The following is a 12,109-nucleotide window of genomic DNA, read 5'->3' as shown; positions in this document are numbered from 1 at the left end:
GCCCCTCCGAATGAGGGCCCCGCTTCCCGCGCAACGTGGACCTAAAGCCTCTGCATTCCTTTATTGAGGGGCAAAAAAGCCTCAGACGCTGCCTCTGTCAGTCACCGGCGGAGGTGGTAGGGGAAAGAAATCCAGCCTCCCATTGGAAGCCTCTGTCAGTCATGGCTGGGCGGGCGGGACTTCTGGCGCTTTTCCCTGCTCCTGGAAACAGGAAGTGGAGAAGCTTCTCGATTGGAAGCCGCTGCCGTCAATCATAGCCGAGCGGGCCGGACTTCCCGACAAGCCCTCCAGAGTCTCTCTGCTGCCGGAGCAAGCTCAGCTGTCCCGGGGACCACAGATTGGAAGCAGGCAGTCACTGGTCTTGGACAGGAAGACTCTCTCCGGCCTTCTCAGGTCAGTGCAGGTGCAGGCATGCCCCTGCCTCAGCCCCGAGGCATGCTGGGAGGTGTAGTTCAGTCCTGGCTTTGGTTCCTATGAGCCCCGCCCCCTTTTTTTCCTTTTATGTTTTTTTTTTTTCCAAGACTGGGTTGTTATTTTTTTTCTAATTATTTTTATTTTTAATAAATTTTGAATGTTTAATATTCATCTATCTATCTATCTATCTATCTATCTATCTATCTATCTATTCATTTTTTATTGAATTTAGTTTTGGTTTTTCCCAGACTTGGTGTCTCCCGGCTTAACCCTGAGACGGTTGCTCTCGCACGCCACCCGATGGCGACAGGTTGTCACTGCAATGCTCCCTCTCGCTTTTTTGTTTTTTTGGTTTTTTGGTTTTTTTCGAGACTGGGTTTCTCTGTGTACACCAGGCTGGCCTCAAACTCAGATGTCCGCCTGCCTCTGCCTCCCAAGAGCTGGGATGAAAGGCGTGGGTCACCACCGCCCAGCTGAGGTTTTTTTCTGATTGGCTATCACAGCTGAGTGGGCAGAGCCGGTGATTGACAGGGGGATTGAGGGCGTGGTTACATAACCATGTCATCCCCCTGCCTCAGCTCCTTCCTTACTCAAGGGAATCCCCTTGCCTCAGGGTGACCAAAGCTGAGTGATAGGGCTGGCCCAAGTACAAGGGCTTCTGCCCTGGCAGCACCCTGGCAGGTGACATGAACAGGAGGTCTAAACAGGTGTTTGGTGCCTGTCTATTTGCAATAGCTGTGGTCCTCTAACCTGTGCCTGTGAGCCACCAAGAGTGAACGGAAACTAGAAGCATTGCCACCAACAACTGGAGCAGTGACCACACTGAAGTTTCTCTGGCGAGGGGAAAGGGGAGTCAGGAGGAAAAAAAAAAAAAAAAGGCAAGTGAGCAAGCAAGCCAGCAAGCACAGGAGCACACTCTCGTGGAGGCCCACACCCTCCCTGTGCCTACCCAAGATGTGTCAGTCAGAGAAGCATCCAGGACCGGAGCTCCAAGCAGCAGAGAAATGGTGAGATGCTGCCCATGAGACCTAACCCTCAATGTACCCGGGCATAATTTCAGGAGGGTCAGACACCAAGTCCAGTGGCCTCAGGGGGGAGGGAGTGGCTAAAGGGGTCTGGAGAGGGAGTCCTCTGTGCCCCGAGTAGGAGACTCACTTCAGGTACCCATGGCTCTGGCTGGGGGAATGGGGTAAGGCAGGGGAAGCAGTGGGCTTCTATCCTGTGTCTTGGTCTTTGGCAAGGGCACCGAGGCCCCCTTTTTCCTCCCTAGACCCCTGCTTCCTCTACCAGATCCTCCCCCAAGCTCTTCTGGACTGGCATCCGCTCTTCTGCAGTGACTTGGGAAGGGCAGCCCACAGGAGAATGCTGATTTGTCTTTGCTTGGTCCCTGCCACCTCCTCTTGTTTTTTAGAGACATACTGGGGTCCTGTGGAAGAGAAAGGAGGAGAGCAGGACAGTTGGTGTGCTGTGGTCTTAGCCTGTGCCGCTCACCAGTTCTCTGTTGCAATCCCCTTTTGTTCTTTGCTTTGCCCAGTTTCTAGGAGACACAGGACTCAGCTTCTCTTGAGCAAGGCTCAGATGGCAGCCTTAGCTTGTTTAATCAACTGTGCTTTTTCAAACATCCTAGAGTGGGTTGCAGTAGAGTCTCATGATGCCCACTGTGTGACAGACAACTTAGTTGCATTCAGGAAGCTGAGCTTACAGTGGAAAGGCCTCTCTGTGCCTTTGGAAAGCTGGCTGAATAGAAGACAATGACCTTGTAAAACTAGTGGGTCATACATGTGGTTGTAGCAGAGCAGGGAGGCAGCTTTCGAGCTAGGTGGAGAGCCTCCTGAGCCTGTGGATGGAGCCACTGCTACCATTTAGCAGAAGAGGAAGCAAAAGATTGAAGGTTTTCTCAGGTGCCACGATGGAGGAACAAAAGACTTGGCAGGTGTCGCCCAATTGTCTAGGCTCATGGCACTGTGTCTCGTCTTTCTGGCACCTGTGAGGGCAGAACTATCTTTGGGTCCCAACCCTTCTAAGCATGGGAGGTTGTGGGTATAAGGTGGATTCTCTTCCTTCCCATTAGGGGCTCCAAGGCCTTTGGTCAGGCTGCTGCTGTACTTAGAGGTTCCTAGGAGTTGTTCCTGAGCTGCTGCCCACTCAGCCTGCCGGCAGGTAGGAGACACTGGGAAATAAGCCCAGTAGTCAGGCAACCAGGCCCCTGTCTCACAACTTGAGTTGGTTAGAATGGAATGGGCACTGCAATGCCTGCTGGAACTCTTTGGTTCCATTGGAGAGAGAGGCAGCTTGCTGGGGAGGTGAGGGGGCAGGGTAGGGGTAGGGAGCAGGACCGGACACTGGCTGAGGGGTTGCTCCTCAGGTTCCTCCAGACTTAGGCACTGACCCAGGCCACGTGTGGACATGTGTCCTGCAGGTTGTACTTTCCCCAGCTGGCCCTATGGCGGAGGCTAGGCCAGCTGAGCTGCATGTCCAGACCTGCTCTGAATCTGCGCTCCTGGCTGCTGACCATACTCCACTACCTCCTGCCCTTCCTTGTGCTCGGGCCCCACAGCCAGGTGGGATGGAGGCCCCTGAGCAGGGTAAGTGTAAATAGGCCTCCTGGCCATGACCCTCCCTAGAGAGGCCTGAAGGGGAAGCACAGAGAAGGAAACAACTTATCAGAGACCGCACTCATGAATAATATGTGTGAGAAGGTTGTTTGGTTGGCAGCCCTGTGACAGTTCAGAACTCGCTGGTTTTGTCAATCAGAAAACAATGCCACTGGTTTCCACATGCAGAAGAAAACAGGTGATTGCAAGAAAAAGACCAAGCAGAGTCTAGCCAGCAGAGGGTGGTTTAGGAAGCTGTAGCCAGGCTGGGCCTGTTAGTTGGAGTACATGCTTGAGCTCAGGACTGCACAGGCAGCATCTCAGGCAGGCCCTGGCCAGCAGGTACCGGAAGGTTCTCTCTCACTCAGCTTCTTGACAGACTGACTCCAAAAAGGAAGCCCTGCTTCTAGGACACTGGTAGCCTAGGTAGGCACCACAAAAGCCCAAGGAAGTATACTAGACACTAGAGCATAGCCTGGGGCCACTTGATGGTATTGCTCTGTCCAAGTCACTAAACATCAGTCAGAAGACACTGACTTAGTGTGGGAAGGTCTGTTGAAACTTGGTAAAATTACTTTACTCCTAAGGGAGTTGGTGCTGTTGGTGCAGCAGTGGTGGCAGATGCTCAAGTGCTCTGCAGGACCCTCTGGCCTGAAAGTGGGACTAGTACCTACCTCCTGGTGCTCTGTACTAGACAGGTGACAGAGAGCTTCCTCCTGCCTCTGTAGAGAGCCCATGGGCTTGCTCAGGTGCAGATGTGGCAGGGTGATGTAGATCTGGGAGTGAAAACACCATCCTTGCTTCCTTTTGAAGAGGATGCTCAGGACTGTAGGGCTGCCCTTTCCTCTTGGGAGCCTGATGCCTTCTTGAGTGGTCTGGAATGTGGGCAGTTAGCTGGCACAAGGGCAGCATGCCTCTTGGTGGTCTTTCAAGCTTGCACCAGGTCTGTTTCTGTCCTCATCTTCCATTTGTAAGAACCAAGGCTATACAGCCCAGTCTCCACCTCTGGGATTAAGGCAGCTGCTCTTTGACCTTTGTGTGCTATAGCAAAAATGATACAGGCTACATGTATATCCAGCCTTGTTTTGAGTATTTGGTGAGCAGTCTGGTTCCTTCTGAGAAACAGCCACCTCACAAACCAGCCTGAACACTTGGGCCTTCGTGGTGGCGTCTGTAGAGTTTCTTTCTCTCTCACTCATGTGGGGATGCGGGGTTGGAGTATATGAAAGTACTCAAATTTGTGATCAACTCAGCCTCCTGCACTGTGGCCTACAGGTGTCCCTGTATAAAACTGTGCCAACTCGTTTGCTGTCACGTGCCTGTGGTCGCCTCAACCAAGTAGAACTTCCTTACTGGCTCTGGAGGCCAGTCTACAGCCTGTATATCTGGACCTTTGGGGTGAACATGACTGAAGCTGCAGTGGAGGACCTGCACCACTACCACAACCTCAGCGAGTTCTTCTGGCGTAAGCTGAAGCCTCAGGCACAGCCTGTCTGAGATTTGTACTGTGTGGTAATGCCTAGCCTTTGTCTCCATTCTTCATTAGGAAATGAAATCCTTGTCTGCCTTTAAGCCAGGCTTAGCAGCACCGCATGTCCATGGTACTCCGGGAGGCTCCCTCCTGACCTGGACTGGAGCTCCCTGAGGACTTGGCAGATGGTAGAGTTTGGGGAGCCACTGAAGGTGAGCACTACCCCCTCCTTACCATCAAAACTCTGATTCCTCCAGACCAGCCCATCATGGCAAGATCCTCACCTTTGGGCAGGTGAAGAACTCTGAGGTGGAACAGGTAAAGGGCGAAACCTACTCCTTGGAGTCCTTCCTGGGCCCTCGAACCAGTACAGAAGACCTGCCCTTCCCTCCAGGTGGGTCATTGCTTAGTCAGGATTGGAGCTGGGGTAGACAGCAAAGGGTAGTAACAAAAGGCATAGGGGGCTGAGGGAATAAAGGCTGGGCAAGCTTTGGGGCAGCAGGCTGCTATGTAGCCAAAAGTCATTATTGGAGCCCCCAGCTAGGCTACATGCAGGCCATGTACAGGTGCTCACTGTGGGATGAATGGCACCTGGAGCTTGTCCAAAAGCCAGGCCTTCTTTCTGTCCCACCCAATAGCTTCCTCCAGTGACTCCTTCAGAAACCAGCTGGTCCCCCAAGAAGGGAATGCGCTCTACCACTGTGTCGTCTACCTGGCCCCAGGAGACTACCACTGCTTCCACTCCCCCACTGACTGGACCGTCTCACATCGGCGCCACTTCCCAGGTCTGCCCAGGGGTGGGCATTAGAGGCCCTTGGCCTTTTGACTTGGGAGGACTGGGCTTGAGGCTGGTGTCGTCAAGGCCAGGAGAGGACTTCTTGAGGTGGCTGGCTATAGGCGAGGGTATCTGGGGTCCTGCTTAGAATTTGGACCGCTTGGCCTGTGAGTCCCTGTGGCTCTTCGGCCATTCTGATGTGAACATGTCAGGGGCTGAGCAGAAAGTAGCATATTCTCTTGTCTCTTCAGGTTCCCTGATGTCAGTGAACCCTGGCATGGCCCGATGGATCAAAGAGCTCTTTTGTCACAATGAGCGTGTAGTCCTAACTGGAGACTGGAAACATGGGTTCTTATCGTTGACAGCAGTGGGAGCCACCAATGTGGGCTCTATCCGTATCCACTTTAACTGAGTGAGCAAAGCCCACAGGCTAAACCTCTTGGGTCCAACCACTTCATTTGCTGTACAGCCTTACCTTCGGGCTTATAAATTTTGTAGTGCAGGAGGGATGATCTAGCTCTGCCAAGGCTCTGCAGACACCCATACCAGCTCAGCCTCCCTCTCCCTGTTGCCCAATCTGTGGCCATTCACCTGCCTGAACCAATCCCACATCCTAACACACGGCTTCTGCCAGGAGCCCTGATCAGAGGCAAGGATGGAGCCTGCAGGAGGGTAGAGTTGGCTTGGGTGAGAAAATCTGGTACCCACTCTGCCTTTTTAGGTGTTAATGGCTGCTGCTGGTGCTAGCCTTTCAGCATTTATGTCTGACCCCCACCCCTCCTTGTCAAAGTCACAGCAAGTACTGGGAGTTGATTACTTAGGCCTTTGCCCTGAGAGGCTTGTCTCTGCCACCTGGGCTGGGCAGGGTTGAGGACAGGCTCAACCTTCTTGTTCCTAGGACTTGCACACAAACAGCCCCAGGTACAGCAAGGTACTACAATGACCTGAGCTTTGTAACAAGGAGGGCATTCCCATGCACAAGGGTGAGCCCCTGGGCGAGTTCAACCTGAGCTCCACATCGTGCTCATCTTCGAGGCACCCAAGGACTTCAACTTGAGGCTGAAGGCAGAACAGAAGATCTGCTTTGCAGGAGCACTGGGCTCCCTCTAGTCCTCTCGGTTGTGGCTGCCAAAGGATCTTTCCACACAGGAGCATGAGGGTCTTTAGCGGAGCCCCAGGATGTCTGGATGTCTAGGTGAGGGACACTGCGGGGCTGACCTTATAAGACCTGAATGATGTGTTCCTGCCTGTCCATGGGTGCAGAGGAGAGGTTCTGGGTCTCTCAGGACCTAGGCCCCTTTTCAGAGTATGGGTGGGTGTGATTTGACCCCAAAGTCACTTTCAGGGGTGTTTTAAATTTTTGTACAAGCCAGAGCCTCCCACCCCTAACTCCTGGCTGTGTACTACCACACCCTCTAGCTGCGCCCCCACCCGTCACAGGGCTCTCTCACTGTGCACAGAGTGAGGTGCCTGCTGGGCAGAGACTGTGGATCCACTGTCTTCCTAGAGCAGGCCACATGGCCTTCATAACTGCTTTCTGCTCCCAAATTTCACCCGTCTGCATGCTGAAAAAGTAAAATCATTTATATAATGCTGGATGTGTTGTCCTGGGCTCTGTCAGTGTCTTCTGAGGACAATGACTAATGATGTATGTAGACCTTTGTAGGCTCTAAGAAGCTGGCTGAATCCTTTTGCTGGTAGGCAAGACCAATTAATTACTGGCTTGTCTGGTAGAGTCTGGAGTGAAAGGGCAGGTTGAGGCCTTGCCCTGCAGAAGTAGGGGACATGCTGCTATTGGTCTAGGGACTGTGTTGGAAGCAGAGGGTATGGAGGTCAGTACCTAGAAAACAGGTATGCAGGCCATGGGGAACCCAGTGGTAGGGACAAGACCAGAGTTCATGTCGATCTTGGGAATGCCATGAATTTCCCCTGCAGGAGAAATCATTTAACTTTTCAACCCTATCAGTAGTACCGTATTTTGTATGAAAAGTAGGAGACTTCTGAACAGTAATTCATTTAATTGCAAGACATTTTGAAATTAAAAAACAAAACAAAACAAAAACTACCATAGCTTTGAATTTTGTTGTTGAGGGTGTCCAAGGCCTTGTGAAGGATAGCACCTATCCCCCAGGGACGGGCCACTAGCACAGTGCCCGTCTCAGGGCCCGAACACGAGCAATGCATGTACCAACAGGCTGACGCTGGGCCTCAAGCTCCTTAGCCAGCTGCTGGACCTGTAGTTCCACCTGGGGACATGGGCGAGAGGGAGGGACAAGGCAAGCTGAAAGGAAGGACAGCCAGGGGCTGGCCCTGGGCTGACCTGGTCTTACTTCCTCCAGTTCTGTTTTCACCTGCTCTTCTAGATGAAGGTCCTCGGATTTCGGCTCCTCCTGGCTTAGCTCCAGCCACCTACGCAGGCTGTTGGCTTGTCGCTGGCATGACCTGGAGATGGGGACACCTATCAGGCTGGGTTCTTGGCACAGCCCCAAGTGAGCCCTTTGAAGAGATATATTGGCTAATAAAGTACTTCGAGAGAATGGCCAACAATCTTCTGTCTTCCCCAGCAAACAGCAACTCATGTGAGCCGTGTGAAAACTTCTCTTCCTGTCCCTTTCTAGAGGGACCAGTCTTTTTCACTGAGGTCTCTGAAAGCTGCTGTATGTCAACTGTCCCCAGAACACTGGGTATAAGTAGGACCCAGGCCCACGCTGTCTGTCCCTTGTTAGCATTACAGTCACAGTTGTCAGGTAGGTAACAGAACCCAGGAAAGCCTTGCTTGGCATTCCATAGCCTCCAAATGGAAAGCAGGACTTCCAGCCCTATGTAAGGCCAACTTGGCCCTTCCAGGAGTGGATAAAGGTGCCAGAGGACACTTACCCCACCCCCTGGAGTTAGACCACACAGAGGAGGCCCAGGCCCTGCTGCGGGAAATGGAACCAACCGCCTTTCCAAGCCACAGCTATTCCCATAGACAGGTCCCAGGGCACCTGGTGGGCCTCACCAAAGGTTCTGCTTGGTGGTTTGGTAGTGTTGTAACTGCTGCTGGATCCCCTCCAACTCAGCCTCAAGCTCTGTGTGGCCTGCAGCAACAGGAAGATAAGCTTGACCTTGCCCACCATCCCTTTAGGACCCAGGAGACTGGTAGGACTTTGGTAGAGGGTGATTCCAGCACCCTGACTTACTCACCTGTAGCCTCTGAGCCATAAACAGGCCCAGTCCGGGTGCTTATGGAATCTCCAGGGAGGAGATGGGGATCAAGGTCCCTGGGTAAGGACGGGCATCCCCAAGGCTGAGGCCCAGGGATGCTGGGCTTCGCTGATACCTGTAGAGGAGCAAAGGGTGGATGCTGAACAAGAAAGCTAGTAGGGACCCTGGAAAGTGAGTCCTGTCCTGATTCATTGCCCACCATGCCTTGCAGTGCTGAGGGTGACTGCCCTGCCTGTTGAGCCTCAGGGAAGACTGTTACAGGGCAGCACTCCTGTCCTACCACTCCTGCACCCCCAAGGTTTCTCTTCTGTGTGCCACTATTTTTTAAAAATACTTAAATACTAATTTACTGAGACAGAGTCTTGCTATGAAGCCCAGGCTCATTTTGAGCTCTCTATCCTCCTGCCTCTATTGCCTAAGTGCTGAGATTGGGTGTATGTCGCTTCTGTTACCAGCCACGCTCCACCAGAAGCTACCTCCTTCCTGTCTCCACCTCTCCCCAGCCAGCACAAACTTTTAGGAACTGCTGACTGGCTGTTTTCAGGAGTACCCCTGACTACCTCTGCCCAGGACTCCGTGTCCCCTTGTTCTTCGAGGTGAAACTTTGCTGTGCAGTGTAGATACTCATAGCCTTGAAGGCTGACTGAGTGGGGACTGACTGCCTCACCAGACACTGGACCCTACCCCAGATTCCATCTTTTAGTAAAAGAATTCTTTCTTAGTGACCCTGGATTCCTCTTCCTCCCTCACCATAACTAACATAGCACGTCCTACCAAAGACAGTCCCCAACAGACTGTCACTCACACACACACACACACACACACACACACACACACACACACACAACACACACACACCAGTGAGAAGCTACAGCCAGAGCACTAGCATGTCTGTCTAATCACACCACAGCTCATGGCTGCCCTAGCACTTAGTGCATGAGTCCAGGCCAGATGTGGTGCCCTACAACAGCCCCTCAATTTCTTCCTCTTCCCACTCCAAGCTCCCACCTGTCCCCCAAGACCAGAGGCCCTGCTGGGAGCCCGCCTATAAGGTTCTTCTGGTTGTCCAGACATCAGTCATTGCTCAAGGGCTGGGGTGTTAGAAGACTAGCCACTGCTGTGTTTTAGGCCTGGTGTGCAGGGCACCCAAGCTTGTCAAGTGACCAAGGTATTCTAGAAAGAAGAGTAGTAAGGGTTGGAGAATGAGCACCAAAGGAGAGTGAGTGACAGCGCAGTCGAGAACTCACCCTAGCAGTGCCTCCTGCCACACGGGGCATGATGGAGGAGGGAGGCAGCAGCTCCAGGCCTGGACTGGCCGTAGGAGGCAGCTTCGGACCAGGAACATTCGGCAGGACCCCAGGTAGGAAGGGTCTTGTCAGGGAAGAGCCTCCCAGCAGAGCCATGCTTTCCTCCTCTGGGGGCTTCTCTAACCTGAGCAGAAGCAGAAGCTGCTCACACCATGGAACCTTTCTCTGGATTAAAGGGACCAGACATCCCATAAAATATAGGAACACATAGTTTTCAGTGCCTTTGGACTCACAACCATTCAACTTACTGCTGCTCCCCAAGGCTGTACCACTCTGGGGACCTCTGGCTCCCCAAACGCTCAAGCAGGAAGGATGGACGTCGAGGCTGTTTCCGTGATGAGCGGGCTGCATTGCTGGAGAGAAATAGTCTGTTCCTCGGACTGACAAGGTCTGCAAGGGCACCTGAGATCTCGCTAAGGTTCAGTCCTTGACATTTTACAGGGAGAATGAAGGCCAGCATGTACACAGGGTAGGTCTGAGCCTAGACAACTCAACATGACCCTTACAGCCTTCCTGACTGATTCCTGGGTGCTGGAGCTACACCTGTTTCTTTTGACCTTCACAGCAAGCTGATGGTATGTGTTCTTTCCTATCAGAAGACCCTCTGAGATATTCAGGGTCCTGCCAAGGTTAGTGGTGAGGGGTAAAGAGTGGGGACAAGTAGGGGCTCGTCCAGAACACTCTACCCACCATGAGTTCTGAGCTCAGAGCTGGTTACTCTGGGAATGACAATTGCCTCAGAACAATGCCCAGGGAAGAAAGGTCTGACACAGGCCCCTGAGCAGCTCTGGTGTGATGAGGCTGTAGCACTCTCATCTTGTCCTTCCTACAGCTGTTTGTCCCTCTTGTGTGTGCCCAGCTTTGGCTCTAGGACTAGAGGCAGAGGTGAACCACAGTCCACTCACAGGTCTAGGTGGCAGGGCTCCCCAGCAGCTCCTGCCAAACTACCCAGGACTCCCTGAGACGGAGGAGCTCGAAGCTTCTTTGTCTCCTGGGTAGCATCTCCAGCCTCCGCAGCATGTCCAGAGAGGAAAGAATCCTTAAATGTCACTCTCTTGCTGAATGTGGTGGGTGCTGGTGGTTGAGAAGTCTTGCCTGGACCAAGCACCTTCTTTTTCCAGAGCTCAGCACAGTGGCGGACTGCACAGTGGAGGCTGTGGGCTGCCTACAATACAGCTCTCATCAGTTCCTGCCCTGCCCTGCCCTGCCCTGCCCTGCCCTGCACTGCCCTGCCCTGCCCTGCCAGCCTCTCACCAGCAGCTCTGGCTTACCTGGACCTGCTGCTGGGCCTGGAGCTGCTGCCGGAAGGCCTTCGTACCAGCTGTGAAGCGCAGAAGCCGTGTGGCACCCTCCTGTAGGAGCTGCTGCTGGTAGGCTTGCATAGCCCGTTCCAGCCGTGCCTTCTTCCTCCTCCTCTCAAGTACGAAGCCCAGCCATGCAGTCCACACCTTGCAGATGAGAGGACAAGAGAAAAGACTCAGGCTTCTGCGATGGATCCCACAACCCAGCCTACAGAGCAGCCCCTGAAGGCAGGAGTGCCCAGGGAATTAGAACCATTACCTTTGCTTGTAGTGAGAAGGCCCAGAACCACAGGGCCCGGGCCGTGCCCCACTGTTCTTGCTTCCGGACTGCCAGCTGTGGGCCAGAAAGATTGGGTTATTCAGAGGAATACACAGGCAACATGGCAATGGCCACTCTCAGCCCACCAGCTAAAGCATCTACCCTCCTTTTACTGGGAAGGGTTCAGGGCCTGGCCTCATCTTGACCTTGAGATAGTTAATATATTCAGGGACTGTGAAGGGGGAAAAGACAGTACAAAAGGAAGAATGCACAGACACCTCTGACTGGACAGTGAATGGACAGAAGGAAGGCTCTCCAGCCTAGAGCAAGAACAGACTGTAAACCTGGCTGTACTGAGCAGACTGTGGCCTTCTGGTTTTTTATCAAGACCCCAACAAAGACTTGAAATTCACTTCACATTAACTTTTGGGTATTATTCCAGTGTGTTTAAGATGACACTTTAAGAGAAACCTGAATTGAAGAGACTAGCCTTCTACAAATGGCGTATGAAGGAAGCTGATAGTGCGGGGGTGGGGGTGAGGCACAGGGATGGAGCCCTGGGACAAAGACAGTATTAAAGACTGAACTAGATGTGGGGCTGAGATGGCTCTAAGCTGAAGTCTTGCCAGTAGGCAAGAAGTGCTACACTGGTTCTCACCTGCTTCCTCTACTGGCAGAAGCAGGCCCGACCGAGTCTCTGTGCCAGGAGTTGGGCAGCTTGCCTCTGCAGAAACTGGAGAGCAAATGCACACAGGGTCAGACTCCACAGTCACCTAACTCA

The 12,109-nt window shown here is 53.0% G+C and overlaps 2 pseudogenes across 2 annotated transcripts in view; one reads left to right on the top strand and one right to left on the bottom strand.

Annotated features, from left to right (window-relative positions):
• Positions 1 to 295: 295 nt before the first annotated feature.
• On the top strand, positions 296 to 7,311 carry Pisd-ps3 (phosphatidylserine decarboxylase, pseudogene 3; annotated as a pseudogene). The gene is given in 7 exon segments (NR_003518.2): positions 296 to 393; positions 1,150 to 1,421; positions 2,834 to 2,999; positions 4,284 to 4,520; positions 4,737 to 4,873; positions 5,118 to 5,264; positions 5,506 to 7,311. The product of NR_003518.2 is annotated as a phosphatidylserine decarboxylase, pseudogene 3 (transcript).
• LOC100861749 overlaps positions 7,256 to 12,109 on the bottom strand; it is a 48,163-nt pseudogene continuing 43,309 nt past the window's right edge. The window contains exons 20-29 of the transcript XR_001782945.2: positions 11,987 to 12,061; positions 11,329 to 11,403; positions 11,040 to 11,216; positions 10,674 to 10,933; positions 10,017 to 10,121; positions 9,709 to 9,892; positions 8,441 to 8,576; positions 8,256 to 8,334; positions 7,585 to 7,696; positions 7,256 to 7,500 (exon numbers count right to left, since the gene is read on the bottom strand). The product of XR_001782945.2 is annotated as a protein SFI1 homolog (transcript). The remainder of the gene's footprint in view (positions 7,501 to 7,584; positions 7,697 to 8,255; positions 8,335 to 8,440; positions 8,577 to 9,708; positions 9,893 to 10,016; positions 10,122 to 10,673; positions 10,934 to 11,039; positions 11,217 to 11,328; positions 11,404 to 11,986; positions 12,062 to 12,109) is intronic.

This window comes from Mus musculus (genome assembly GCF_000001635.26).
Source record: "Mus musculus strain C57BL/6J unplaced genomic contig, GRCm38.p6 C57BL/6J MSCHRUN_CTG23".
NCBI lineage: Eukaryota > Metazoa > Chordata > Mammalia > Rodentia > Muridae > Mus > Mus musculus.
Note: the sequence above shows the minus strand (reverse complement) of the source record. Positions and strands in the feature narration are given on the sequence as shown.